Genomic DNA, 13708 nt, shown 5'->3' with positions numbered 1-13708 from the left:
ATAACCGTACTAACATTGACAACCTTTGAATTTCACTGTCCGCCTTTTCTCGTTAGCCACGAAGTATATGACGAGATTACTTCGTAGACAAACTGCTCCTGACAGCACGTCACACACTCAGCCGTTTCTTTTACGAAGATACACGTAGCGATTTTACCGGTCAGGCCAAAAACAAGCACAAACAACTCAGGTATTTAGTTGTTATGAACATAACCTGAAAAATTACAACATTCACACACCGTCACCAAGCACACTATAGGTGATGTGATCACAATTAAATACAGAATAAAATCTCATCCTTATGTACCCATTAAAAATTAAAACATAAAAAAGACAGCAGCCTCAAACAGCAGAGTCATCACAAGATATTCGCGAACTATTACGCTCATCAAACTCAACTGTTACTGTGATAGAAATTAAGTACCATGTTAATTTACTTCCGAAACACATTTCTTCACTTACTCTTGTTTGCAGTTTATAAACCTGGAGAATATCACACACAAATTTCCACAACACCACGAAGTTGCTGCTGACTACAAGGTACACGAAGGGTGACAGTATCGCAGAACCAGTAGATGCATTCAAAACCAGCGTGAATCTTGTCGCTCGTGTGGCCAACAGCAGAATTTTACGTCTTTTTCAGTGAGTGTTACGAGATATGTAATTAATAGTTTTTTTCTGTATTTTCTATAGTATTTGCGTGCATTAGTGTGAAATAGACTTGATAAATTGAAGGTTTCAGTTTTTATTTGCGTCTGAATAGGAAAAGCGGACAGCTTCGCGTGTACGCAAACGTTTGTTTACATTTAAATTACATTGTTAAATGTGAGGGATCATCAATTAAGTAGTGCACAATACTCAGTATTTACGTTTATTAGTGTCATTTAGACTCGATACATTGAAGATAGCAGTTTTTATACATTTTATTAGGTCATTTTTCGCGTGTACGTGAACGTTTGTTTACATTATAAATACGAGGGTTAATCAGTTTAAGTTAGTGTTGGATGCTCAGTATTCACGCTTATTAGTGTCTTTTAGGCTCGTTACATTGAAGGTAGCAGTTTTTATACGTTTTATTAGGAGAAGTGATACTGACGGTGAACTCTAACGCCACTTGCATACGTTTGACTAGCGCAATCTGCGAGCGTTAACGGTTAAGTAGACGTAAAATACGTGGTAAATTAGTGTTACACTAAACTGTCTGAGTAAATCAATGTTACAGTAAAACTTCTGAGCCCTTCTTACATACGGTTTAGTCAGCAGAAAGCTAATACTCTCCTCGCCGTCTGCTTATTTTCCTTAGTTTGTTGTGGGCATTAGTGATCGTGTACTGTGAGCCTATGGGTTCCTATAAAGAAGAGCTCGTATTTGTGCTTTTCATTCTGAACTCTTATTGTTAGCTAAAGGTTTTGTTTTGTACCTGCATCTGTCAGTGTACAATACTCAGAATTTACGTTTATTTGTGTCATTTCGACTCAATACATTGAATGTAGCCGTTTTTATAGTTTTATTAGGTCATTTTCGCGTGTACGTAAACGTTTGTTTACACTGTAAATGCGAGGGATAACCAGTAGGTGCAGTTTACCGCTGGTTACTGTTTAACATTTATAAGTAACATTCACTAGATAGCCCCTAGCAGTATACTGTAGGTCACTGTTTTTTCCTGTAGTATCCACTTGATAGCCCCTAGCAGCAAAATAAGCACCAGATCTAGCTTCTACCATAAATTTTTATTGTTTTTCATTGTTGAGTGTCCTTTCTGCCACCTAGAGTGTAGTTGTTAACCTTGTGTGGCAGTAGGTTTCCTTAAGTTTCTTATAGTAAATCACATATTAGCTAGATGGATAGGGACTGTGTCTGTTGTGTGCGGATGCAGGAGGAGTTAGCCACAGTCCAAATGCAGCTGGAAGCTTTGTTGGCGACAGTCAACTGGCTCCAGAGTGCCACCTTGAGGTGTGGTGGGGATGGGGTGCCTGGGGCAGCCTTTGCTGTACTAGATGTGCGGGGAGGGGGGGGCGGGGGAGAGATGTCACAGCTCTCTGTCACTGAGCCGACCTACACTAGTAACATAAAACTGTTTATTTGCTGCCATTAATCATCAATGAGGAAAGAAGTCAACAAAGCTAACTCAAAAACTTCATAAAAATAGCTGAAAGCATTACAAAAACACACACATGGAAAAATATCCTAAATGTAAAACCAAAATGAACTCCCAACACTGAAAAGATAGTCAACAAAAATGTAATAAAGGAGAAATTTTTAAAAAGAAAATCTGAAACTAAATATAATGTGTCATTTCTTATTAATGTGCTCTATTTGTATGTATACAGTCAGTTGAATAAAGTTGAAAAAAGGTTCAAGTCATGGCTGTGATACAAATTTTAATTAATTTCTTCATCTTCTATCATTATTAAAGATAAAGCTGAGACCCATACACCTCAAGGAAACTTTAAAACCATCAGTTCACGAAATGAAAGAAAATGATCTGTTTTATGCCCAATTGTGCAATAAAATCTTCAAAGAAATGTAAATCCAAGTGTATGAAACATCTTTATTGATTTATGAATATTTCAATACCATAAACAGAGGATCATTTATAATTTTTGTCTGTCTGATGCAGTGTATGCGGTACTTTCACTCCTGTGCACTTCACACGTGTAAAACAGACATCAAGGGACTCCAAACCTCCTGTTTGTGTATTAGTCAGTACAGTATCTTCTCTGAAAAATAACATGAAGAATGACAGAGAGCTTGGATCATTCCCTGGCTGATTGCTGTGTCCTCAGGACAAGTCTTCAAATGCATGATTAAGTGGACTAAAATGATTTTTTTTCTAGTCAAATTTGTCACCACCCTTTCTTCCTCGAACAAACTATCAATTACATCTTGTAGACACAAGACTACATGTTACACTTGTTGAGGTACATGACTTCAAGACTGTCATGGTCAGAATTTGTGGAGGAGCTACCACTTGTATCAACATCGAATAATTCATCCCCACTGTCATGCTTCATATCTTCATAATTTCTTCCTCAATAGAATGGAACAACAACAACAACAACATATTCAATAGAAGGGCTGAAGATAAAAACATTTGGATCAACAGAGGCGTCCGATCCCACCCATCGGCTTTGATCCGTGACGTGAGGATGTTGTGATGTGTGACGTCATGACGGTGTGGAGTTTAGTTTATGAGTGTGTTGTGTTTGTAGCTGTCATCTTGTTGCAGTTGGAGGTGTCCTCAAGTGGCGTGTGTATGGTCCGCGTATTATGTGGTGTATTGGGTTCATTTGGTTATCACTGCTTGAAGTGTGCATTTATCGGTCATGACTGTTATAGAAGAACAGAACTTGGTTTCAGTGAGTTAAGAATTAAGTTTGTGTTGTGTTTATGTTATTGTGGTGTCATTTGCTGTTTGTCGAGTGGTAATTCATTTAATTTAATTTGTGGCTTCTTTTGTTTGGTATGGATATGTCTTCTAAGTTTAATTGGGTTAAGGTTGAGGGAGAGGGGGGGCTGGTTTGTTTTGGATGTGTTTTTGTTTGTTTGTTTGCCGGAGGTGGGGGGATTGTGGTTGCTGACCTAGTATGTAGCGCTGGAACTTTTTTGTGGTAAGTAGCCATTTTTTTGGATCTATTGTTTGCATGTTATGATGATTGGTGGGGTATTTGTGTGTTGTTGGGTCAGTGTTATTTACTGCATGTGTTGGTGGTTGGTGTTTTGTTATCAGCACTTGTGGTTGATTTATGTATCTTAGGGGAAGTACTTTATTTCAATTTTTTTGGTATCGTCAGTTGTATTTGAGTTATATAGGTCAAGGGAAGTGTCCGATTCCAATGACTCGTCGTAGCTACGTGTTTTGGTATTGTGAGCTGCTGTTGACCTATATAGGTCAAGTGAAGTGTCCGATTCCCATTTTTGATGGTATATGTAGTCGCAGTGTTGCAATTTTTCTAGATGTCAATTGTTCTTTTGTGGTATCGGCAATTGTGGTTGAGCTATGTAGATGAAGGGAAGTGGCAGATTCCTGTGAATATTGTGCATGTAGTGGAATTGGGGAAATTTTTATTGGTTTTATGTTGTCGTGTGTGTGTGTGTGTGTGTGTGTGTGTGTGTGTGTGTGTGTGTGTGTGTGTTTAGTTTGTCCCCACCCAAAAAACCCCAATTTCCCGTGCTGGTCCCGTTAGTTTGATTATATTTATGGATTTTGTAATCGTGTTTACATAATGACCTCATAGGCGCCATATTGGAGACATTGTGAATAGTCGTGTACGCCATATTGGTGACGTCATTGGTCAAAGCATACGGGTGGAATCGGACATTTCCGTAATCCCAAACATTTTTATTCTAATTTTGATGAACAGTAAGATGAAGTAAAATTGAATGCAGTGAAATAATATCGTAGTAGACACAGTACTACTACCAACTTAGTAGCCAGAACTGTGAGAAACTGCTAAAAAATAGGTTCAAAGAAGCTCTATTGTGCACTTAAATACATGAACAGTACACAGCTGCCTGCGAAGTTGCACATTTGTACTTGTCAATAGTGGTCAGGGGGCAGCAGGATGGCTTAAGTTAACTCATCAATAACGTTCAAGGAAAACCCACAAGCTGTGCTTAAACTCATCAAAAGCACCTGGTGACCGGCAGAACATGAAGACAGCACTCAACAACAACAGTTAAAGGACTAAGGACAGATGAGACAGTGGCTGGCCAAGAAATATATTTGGAGGGTAGGCCCTGAAATTGTCATTTTGTATGTAGCTCAGTTGGTCAGTTTCATACTGTGTCATGTCCAAAAACAAATGTGTCCATTCATAGTAGTGAATCATATTAAAAAAAAAACTGTGTTAATAAAAACCAAGTTAAGGAAAAACTGTAGTGTCCTACGTTTTCGAACCGAGCATCACAAGAAGTGAACCAAGTATGGCTTATCCCTGGACAATAAGAATAACAATAAAGATGATGATGATGATGTAGTATTCCACATTAATATTAAAGGAAATAATTTTCAACAGACAAAACATCATGCTGCATTAACTGAAGCCTTTGTCATTCGAAGGAATTAATTAATTCATTGTACATGTGCTATGCCAATCAATGATATCAATTCATTTTGAAATGTGAATTGACCACCTAGTATCTGTTAATGAGTAACTTTGGTGGCAACCACTGAACAGTGCAGCTAGCTGATAGTAATAATTTGAATCTAAGCTTGCTTGCTAAAGAGACTTGATTTTGTAACCCCAAATATAGACTCACATAAGTGCCAAGAGCGGACATTATCAACAAATATTGACTGCAATATCAGACAGTTCTGTGTCGCCTCACTTTCACGTAGTGAAGAATTCTGCCTCGGCATAGAAGAAGGACATTACAGTTTCGCTGATCTTGGAAGTGCCAGTAGGTAGCCAGAAACCACACTTTTGAGAGTAGTTGTTCGCTGATGAGACTTGTATTCTGGAATAAGTTCATCAGTCTGTTTCCGTTTGATCTTGCAATTTCTCTTATTTTGTGTAGAGCTGATTGCCAGTTTTTGGCTGCCATTTTCACTGGCATTTGTGTGTCTCAAGTACCATGTGCTCCCTTTGTTAAGTTTGTGGTTTCCAATAAATACGAGTGGAGTTTTGTGTAGATTTATTTTGGGCCTTGCCACTTTTTCAACATTTTGGAGGGCTCTTGTATTCTTGGAAAGTCTGTCTTGTCTTTATGAAGGATCCTATGTTGTCAGTGTAAGCTTTACATTTCACTGTAGTGCCGGGCAACTTGATTCCAGTAATGGTGTTGGTTTTCCGCTGCAGGGGATCCAGGTCCATTGCAAATAATGCCACTGAGAGTGGGCAGCCTTGTCTCACCAACCTCTGAACTTCCATCAGTTTTGTGTCACGGCCGTTTATTTATGGCCTGGAGGTGGTGCTCTTAAGTATATTCGTTATTATTCAGATGAAAGAGTATCCAGGCATAGTTTTTCTAGAATCTTGTAAAGATAGCCGTGGTTCACTCTAGTGAAGGCCTTATCAAAGTCCATCGGCACAATCGCAGCGTCGAATTTGTTTACTGCTGTAATGCCTATGACTTCTCTATATTCGGCTAAAGCCTCATAGGTGGCCCTTCTGGGCATGGCGCATGTCTGGTGAGGGTGTATCATTTCCTTCATCAGCACTTTTAAGTTGTCTGCCATGCATTGTGCTGCTATATTGTAGTCAGTGTGATATGTCTGTAATCCTCTATTTTTCACAATGCTGCTTTCTTCAGCATTAAGATAGTGTGTTACTTTTTGAAATCTTCTGGTATTTTCTGACCACCAATCACATCATTTATGACTGGTGAAGATGTCCCTGACGATATCCCAGTACATATGGTAGAATTAAATGGGAATCCCATGTATCCTGACAATTTTCCAGCTGTGCTGGATTTAACGGTGGTATGGACATCATCTTTTTCCATACTTCTTTCCAGGTTCAATTTGTCTTTGTCCGTCAGAATGATGTGCAAGATCTATAGGAGAACAGTTGGCTGAGGTATTTATGTACCTGCTCCAGGATTTCTGGTGTTGCTGTTGTGTTGTGTGCACCAGAAAGTACTTCTGTTGAAGAGTCTCAATCTAAGATAAAACGTGCTGTACCCTGTTTACATAGAAAACATCAACCCAGTCACATATGTTGTCTGATACCCATATCACCATACTTTTGATAATAAACATTGGTGCAGTATTAAGTCGAATTGTTTTTATAAATCAGGAATTATTCTATCTACCTTATTCCCTCAATCTTTGTCTTTGAGGATGGTATGTGGAGTAAAACAAATAAATAAATACAAAAAAAGTGTAGGGGGGTGTTGTGTGATGGAGGTTTTCAGAATTCGTGCTTGTTGGTTTGGAGGAGGTCATTCTGCTTGAAATAACTGTAAATATTTGTAGAGGTGTTATACCTCAACAGCATCTGAGTGTTGGTCCATAGGTTCAACTGATTGCCACAGTATATCTCTTTTTTTATTTTTAAAACCAGTTTTAATATAATATTTGAGTTTCCTTTAATACCTGTAGTATTTTTAATTTTCTTATTTGCTACAAAGGCTACACTTGTATCTGTAATAAAACATACGGCATGATTTTAATTCCATTTGGTCTGGATTTTTTCAACGCTTCTGATAACCTTTTTACGTATTATTTGGTCTTAATTAACTCCTCTTGCAACTCCACTAACCTAGATCGTGATCCCAGAGTTCTGCAGTTTATTGTCACTGTTTAAGAAGTTGTAGAGACATTTGTGTTTCTAAGGCCCAAGTGATCAAATGCAGAAGTAGCTGTATGTACTCTGTGGTCTGAGGCTATTGCCCGAGTTTCCTAAGTACAATTTTATATATTCAGCATTAGCCATTCTGTATAAGAGTATAACTCTTGATTCTTTAGATACTTTGGAAAGTTGAGGCGAAATTGACGTAAGATAGCACTTATACTGTGCATGCTTTTAGTGATGACATAGCATCACGCTCAAATCTTAACGACTTTTTTTCCATTTATGGACTTCTTTTTTACTTTCTGCTCTGTTGTGGTTAATATAAAATTAGTACCAGACCTAAAATTTTGACAGAGTTAAGTCTCTTCTTGGAAATTTTTTTATTGAAATTTCAATGCAAGCGAGAAAAAGTTTATTTTCTACCAGTTATAAATTTTCTCTAGATTATTTATTAATGTACCATAAACCTTGTTATAATGTTGTATTTTTTATCTTATCTTGTGTCCTGTCTTACATTTGTAACTTATTTTACATATATACTCTTCTGCTTCATTGTGTGCAGTAGTCTGTTACATAATATCTTACTTATTGATAGTAGTAGTTCCTTTTATCCTATTACTAATTGTTTCACCTCTCCATTCATTTGTTATTTCAAAATAACTTCTTTCTTTTATAATCCCATGTTAAGGGTTTCAGAGTCTTACATGCTTACAGATTTGTTTCGTTACATTATTGATTAACAGAAAATTACTCCTGAAATGTTCACTTTCTGTACAGAATGATTCATATTTTGTGTACATGGTTTGAGTTACACTAAAACAAACAGAGTAGTGTCAGAAATTTGACCCCATGTTACTTCTACAGTAATTGAAAAAAGGTAGATGAAATATCTCATGTATAAAATTTACTCTGTGAGGTATTGATTGATACTGTTTTTGGAGATAGCAATATTATGTAGATCAAAATATGGAGTGACATATGTACCAGGCACATCAATGCTGCCCCTAATGCATTGTGTGCATTCTATGGTGCCAGTGATGAAAATGAAGTAGCGAGGCATGTCATTATTGAGAAATAGCATCTCATATGAAATGGCAGTCAATTAGATACATTGTCATGATGGTTTTTCAGTCTAGTAGGCAACCTGATAAGAAAACTATGAATAATTATGCTGGAAAAATCAAAATGGTTATTATACAGGGTGTTACAAAAAGGTACGGTCAAACTTTCAGGAAATATTCCTCACACACAAAGGAAGAAAATATGTTATGTGGACATGTGTCCGGAAACGCTTAATTTCCATGTTAGAGCTCATTTTATTACTTCTTTTCAAATCACATTAATCATGGAATGGAAACAAACAGCAGCAGAACGTACCAGCATGACTTCAAACACTTTGTTACAGGAAATGTTCAAAATGTCCTCCATTAGCGAGGATACATGCATCCATCCTCCGTCGCATGGAATCCCTGATGCGCTGATGCAGCCCTGGAGAATGGCGTATTCTATCACAGCCATCCACAATGCGAGCACAAAGAGTCTCTACATTTGGTACCGGGGTTGCGTAGACAAGAGCTGTCAAATGCCCCCATAAATGAAAGTCAAGAGGGTTGAGGTCAGGAGAGCGTGGAGGCCATGGAATTGGTCGGCCTCTACCAATGCATCGGTCACCGAATCTGTTGTTAAGAAGCGTACGACCACTTCGACTGAAATGTGCGGGAGCTCCAGCGTGCATGAACCACATGTTGTGTCGTACTTGTAAAGGCACATGTTCTAGCAGCACAGGTAGAGTACCCCGTATGAAATCATGGCGGTGAATTGAGGAAGTACAGTACATACTGATGAAACTAAAATGAGCTCAAACATGGAAATTAAGCGCTTCCGGACTCATGTCCACGTAACATCTTTTCTTTATGTGTGTGAGGAATGTTACCTGAAAGTTTGGCCGTACCTTTTTGTAACACCCTGTATAACCTGCTCTCCTATTATAACGCCTTAGTATCATCACTATGGTGATAGTTTTCTGCTTCATACAAAAGGTGAAAAGGAAAGGATTAAAAGGGGAAAAGATAAAAACGAGTCATTCCATGTCAGATAAACACAGAAAAGTACAATTTTCAACCTGACCTATTTCAATATTCATGAAATTTGGTGTGTTCATTGCTTATGACAAGAGAATGAAAAATAACAAATTACAGAATTTTAGCACAAGTAAGACAGGAGTAATGGCCACTTGAAGCTCTAAAAATGTGCTGATAATTCGACAAGTACTGCTGACAAAAACAGCTGAAATTTCCATTCTAATAAAGACGCAAGAGTGAACCAGGTAATTTTGGAAAGGTCTTGAAACAAGCTTTTCAATGATATGTGAGATTGCCATAGTTGAAGAATGTACACAATTAACATCAGTGACCTTGACCTTTGACCTTGAACATTGAAAAACATGCCACCTATGAAACTGATGAAATAATATATTTTCTTCTTCATGTTACACTGTACAACAGTAAAAAGTCAAGTTGGGGTGATAATGGGTTTATGAGGTATTAATTAATACATACAGGAATGTGTTGTTCATGCAAAATAAATTGTGTTCAGAGTCTGACAATATGACACAAAGCATTGAAAAACATGTTTATTGTTAAAAAGGTGGTGGTCTAACAATGCACTGGAAGGTAACATTGTAGGCGGGCCATTAACAACCTAACAAATGTTGGATGGTAGCGTGCCTGCAATGTGTACACAGATAGTTGCTGCAATAGGTCTTGTGTGTTGAAATTACACAAATCCACCTGGAGATGAAGTTTGAGATCATCATGTATTGCTGTAACCCATTCAGAAAAGATGGACACAGCAGATGTAAGAAAAATCTATGTAAAGTGCAAATGCGGATGATTAGTGGCATAATGACAGATTACAAAATATGTGGTAAATGTAGAAAAAAATTAACTCAGGGACAAGGGTGGGTGGCCGACCCAGCTACATTGAAACACGTGGAACCCACAAACCTGTATTGCTCCTCAGATGAATCACACATCTGCAGCCCCAAAAGTTGCTTTAGATGCATTAAATGATAGTTTGTTATCTCTTGGCAAGTCCCCAGTGAAAAAGAACAGACTGGAAAAGAAAACATATGTGCATAAAAACATTGAGCAAGTTCTGAGTTATTGCAAAGTAAATACATACCTAGTGTGGAAAAAATGCAGATTATGAAACAAATGTTGAATCGGAAATGGTAAAGCAATTGAAAGAGAAATTCAGTACCAGCACCGCAGACAGTGAGAAGATGCAGATGCTGACACATCTTCTGAAAAGTTGGAGATTTCGAAGGATTGAAAATGAATTTGGATCCTCTAACTATTTAGTGAGAAAAGCAAAACAAATGTGGTATCTTAGAGAATTCCAAGCCAAGACCTACATGTGTCTTAAGTGAACAATTGTGAATGGTGTCATATTCTACAACAGACATAATAAGCCACTATTTGCCTGGGAAGAAGGATTTTGCTTCTGTTAATGAATATGGTTTCAGGGATCATACACAAAAATGACTAGTGTTGGGAAACCTGCATTAACTGTATCAGGCATTCAAAGATGAAAACCCAGGACTGAAGATAGAACTATTGAAATTCTGCCAGTTGCGACCCAAGAACTGTGTTTTGGCTGGTGCAGGCAGAGTACCATAGCTGGTAGATGCGCAGACAATGGGGCAAGTGTGGGGAGATCCGTGGTGGTGGGCCTCTGGGCAGGCACTGTAGGGTAAATACTGAGTGCTGGAGGGCAAGTGCTATTCTAAACTGAAGCCTACACTCACATGTTTTGTAAATATTAAGAGAGGCCCCTCATGCCCACATTTGCATGGTGCCTGTTCAAAAAGATTTGTCACCTCTTCTGTGGTTAGTATCCAAAAAGAATTCCACCGAAAATACAATGATTAATTTTCTCCTTGTTTGTTAACCATTTGTAACTTTCAGAGATGTGTCATGAATGGGGAATTTTGAGGAAAACCTACACATTTCTCTTGTTGCCATGTTAAAATATGCTTCTTTTGCCAAAGAGTTTACACAGTCTAACCTCACTAACGTGTTGTGCAGACGCAGTTGTGAGAGAATCCTTACACAGTGGTTCATTAAATTTATCAAGAGAGGAACTGGTGAAAACTAAGGTGAGCATTTTATGAAAAAGCACATCCACAGTATGAAATAAACATGTAATGAGTTCATTTATGTTGTTCCAAAGCCCATACGATTTCTTGCTTCACCAGCTGTTGATGGCTCTTAAAAATAACATTCCTTCACTGGAAATGTCTGTAGTTAGTGTAACAATATGGTAGATAATGAAGAATTACATAATAACCGTATGGCAAAATACTCTCCTGTTTGTGTACTTTTTCTTTGTCAAACTCTCATTTTGATATCTCAAACCATTTATGAAATATGAGGAATGTTCTGGATATATCACCTTAGCTTTATTGCTGGCACTGTGTGACCACAAATGAGTATGCTACATCAGATCAATTTTCTCGAGATTGGTGACAATTACAGACCTCCACCAAGTTTGAAGAAAAATTCAATATGTTAGCTAAATTTCAATGCACAGCAACATATTATGTAACCTGCACCGATCACAAAGTCATAGCGACACCAATTTTTCATTGCAAACTTTTTCGAATTTCGTGCTGTGTCTTACTTCCACGTAAATATCATAACAATTATGACCAGTAATGAAATGTTGGGCACCTCATAATGAACCTGACATATAAAGCTGCAAGCTGTAAAATCATTTTAAAAAATTGCAGGGCATGTGCCTCGATTATGTCATCACCGACCGGCTGAAAGATCAACGTAGATTGAAAGTTCTTCCAGTAACTGACTGCTAAGAGCTTGACCTAAGGCTTGTATAAATACTGAAACAAATATATTTAGCCCAAATGGTAATACTTTAAACTGAAAGTTTATTCCATCATATAAAAATGCTGAGTATGGTTTTGAATTGTCATTTAATCTCGTCTGCCAATTGCCAAATCCATCAAACTAAAGTACTTCGCTTCTTCAAAATGTACTAATATTTCATTGGTATACACTGATATACCTCCCTTACTCTCTATATGTCTATGGAAAGTACATGCATGTAGCATGAGGTGAACCCTGTCTGTAACCTTTCGTACTATCAGTAAAGGATTGTTGAAGGCACTTATGCTACATTCTATATCATTATCTGTCATCTTATTAATACCTTCTTGTGCTTAAAGTTTTAAATGTATCAGTACCGGTTAGGATTTGCAGAAAAATAGTCCTTTATTCTTAAATTTAAAATTACATGTATGATTGCCTATGACCCCTAGTTTGTTGGAAACATTTTCTCATGGGTACGTAAAACATGGTACAATGCTTCCTTTTACATATTAGTTAATAAATCAGACTCGTATACAATTTTTATGAATGTAAGTGACGTTTATTGTAGCTGATTAACATTTTCTTTCTCCACTACTTTTGTATTATTTACTAAACGGATGTGATTTAGCCTCACATATTTAGTACTTGCTAAGGTGGTGATGTAAATTGTATTCTGTCATGGTGATTGTCCACATTGCACTTCATTGATGATCCATGGAAATCTAAAATCGCTTCGTACTTCTTCAATCAATCTGCTCCATATAACACCTGAATATTTATATTAAGTCCACTAATAAAATTCATGGAAATGTAAATGGTCCAATTTTGATAGTTGCTCTTGTTTCCCTTTTAATTAATTTACTCTTTATACCTTTCAGTCTGATAATATGTACTCCAGTTAATGGTAGTATTGGGAAAAAATCTTTCTCTGTGCTTAAAGATATTAATTCTTGGGTCAATCCATATCAAGTGGTCCAGCGTTGGTAGCTTGACCATCTCAGAAGAAACTGATATTCAGTTGGTGAATTCCGTCATGTTTGGTGGACTCTAAATTTTTTATCCAGAGAAAGAAAACTGGCGTTCTACGGATCGGAGCGTGGAATGTCAGATCCCTTAATCGGGCAGGTAGGTTACAAAATTTAAAAAGGGAAATGGATAGGTTAAAGTTAGATATAGTGGGAATTAGTGAAGTTCGGTGGCAGGAGGAACAAGACTTTTGGTCAGGTGAATACAGGGTTATAAATACAAAATCAAATAGGGGTAATGCAGGAGTAGGTTTAATAATGAATAAAAAGATAGGAGTCCGGGTTAGCTACTACAAACAACATAGTGAACGCATTATTGTGGCCAAGATAGACACGAAGCCCACGACCACTACAGTAGTACAAGTTTATATGCCAACTAGCTCTGCAGATGATGAAGAAATAGGTGAAATGTATGACGAGATAAAAGAAATTATCCAGGTAGTGAAGGGAGACGAAAATTTAATAGTCATGGGTGACTGGAATTCGTCAGTAGGAAAAGGGAGAGAAGGAAACATAGTAGGTGAATATGAATTGGGGGGAAGGAATGAAATAGGAA

At 37.5% G+C, this 13708-nt stretch overlaps 1 protein-coding gene and 1 long non-coding RNA gene across 4 annotated transcripts in view; one reads left to right on the top strand and one right to left on the bottom strand.

The window, feature by feature from the left end:
- LOC124743702 (zinc finger protein 708-like) overlaps positions 1-617 on the bottom strand; it is a 116293-nt gene extending 115676 nt beyond the window's left edge. For all 3 annotated transcript variants that reach the window (XM_047248877.1, XM_047248873.1, XM_047248878.1), the window contains exon 1: positions 463-617. The gene's annotated coding sequence lies outside the window, so the exon portion shown is untranslated. The remainder of the gene's footprint in view (positions 1-462) is intronic.
- LOC124743703 overlaps positions 409-13708 on the top strand; it is a 28054-nt gene continuing 14754 nt past the window's right edge. Inside the window, exons 1-2 of the long non-coding RNA XR_007010514.1 lie at positions 409-642; positions 11327-11397. This is a non-coding gene — a long non-coding RNA (uncharacterized LOC124743703). The remainder of the gene's footprint in view (positions 643-11326; positions 11398-13708) is intronic.

This window comes from Schistocerca piceifrons, unplaced genomic scaffold, assembly GCF_021461385.2.
Source record: "Schistocerca piceifrons isolate TAMUIC-IGC-003096 unplaced genomic scaffold, iqSchPice1.1 HiC_scaffold_2512, whole genome shotgun sequence".
Classification (NCBI taxonomy): Eukaryota; Metazoa; Arthropoda; class Insecta; order Orthoptera; family Acrididae; genus Schistocerca; species Schistocerca piceifrons.
Note: the sequence above shows the minus strand (reverse complement) of the source record. Positions and strands in the feature narration are given on the sequence as shown.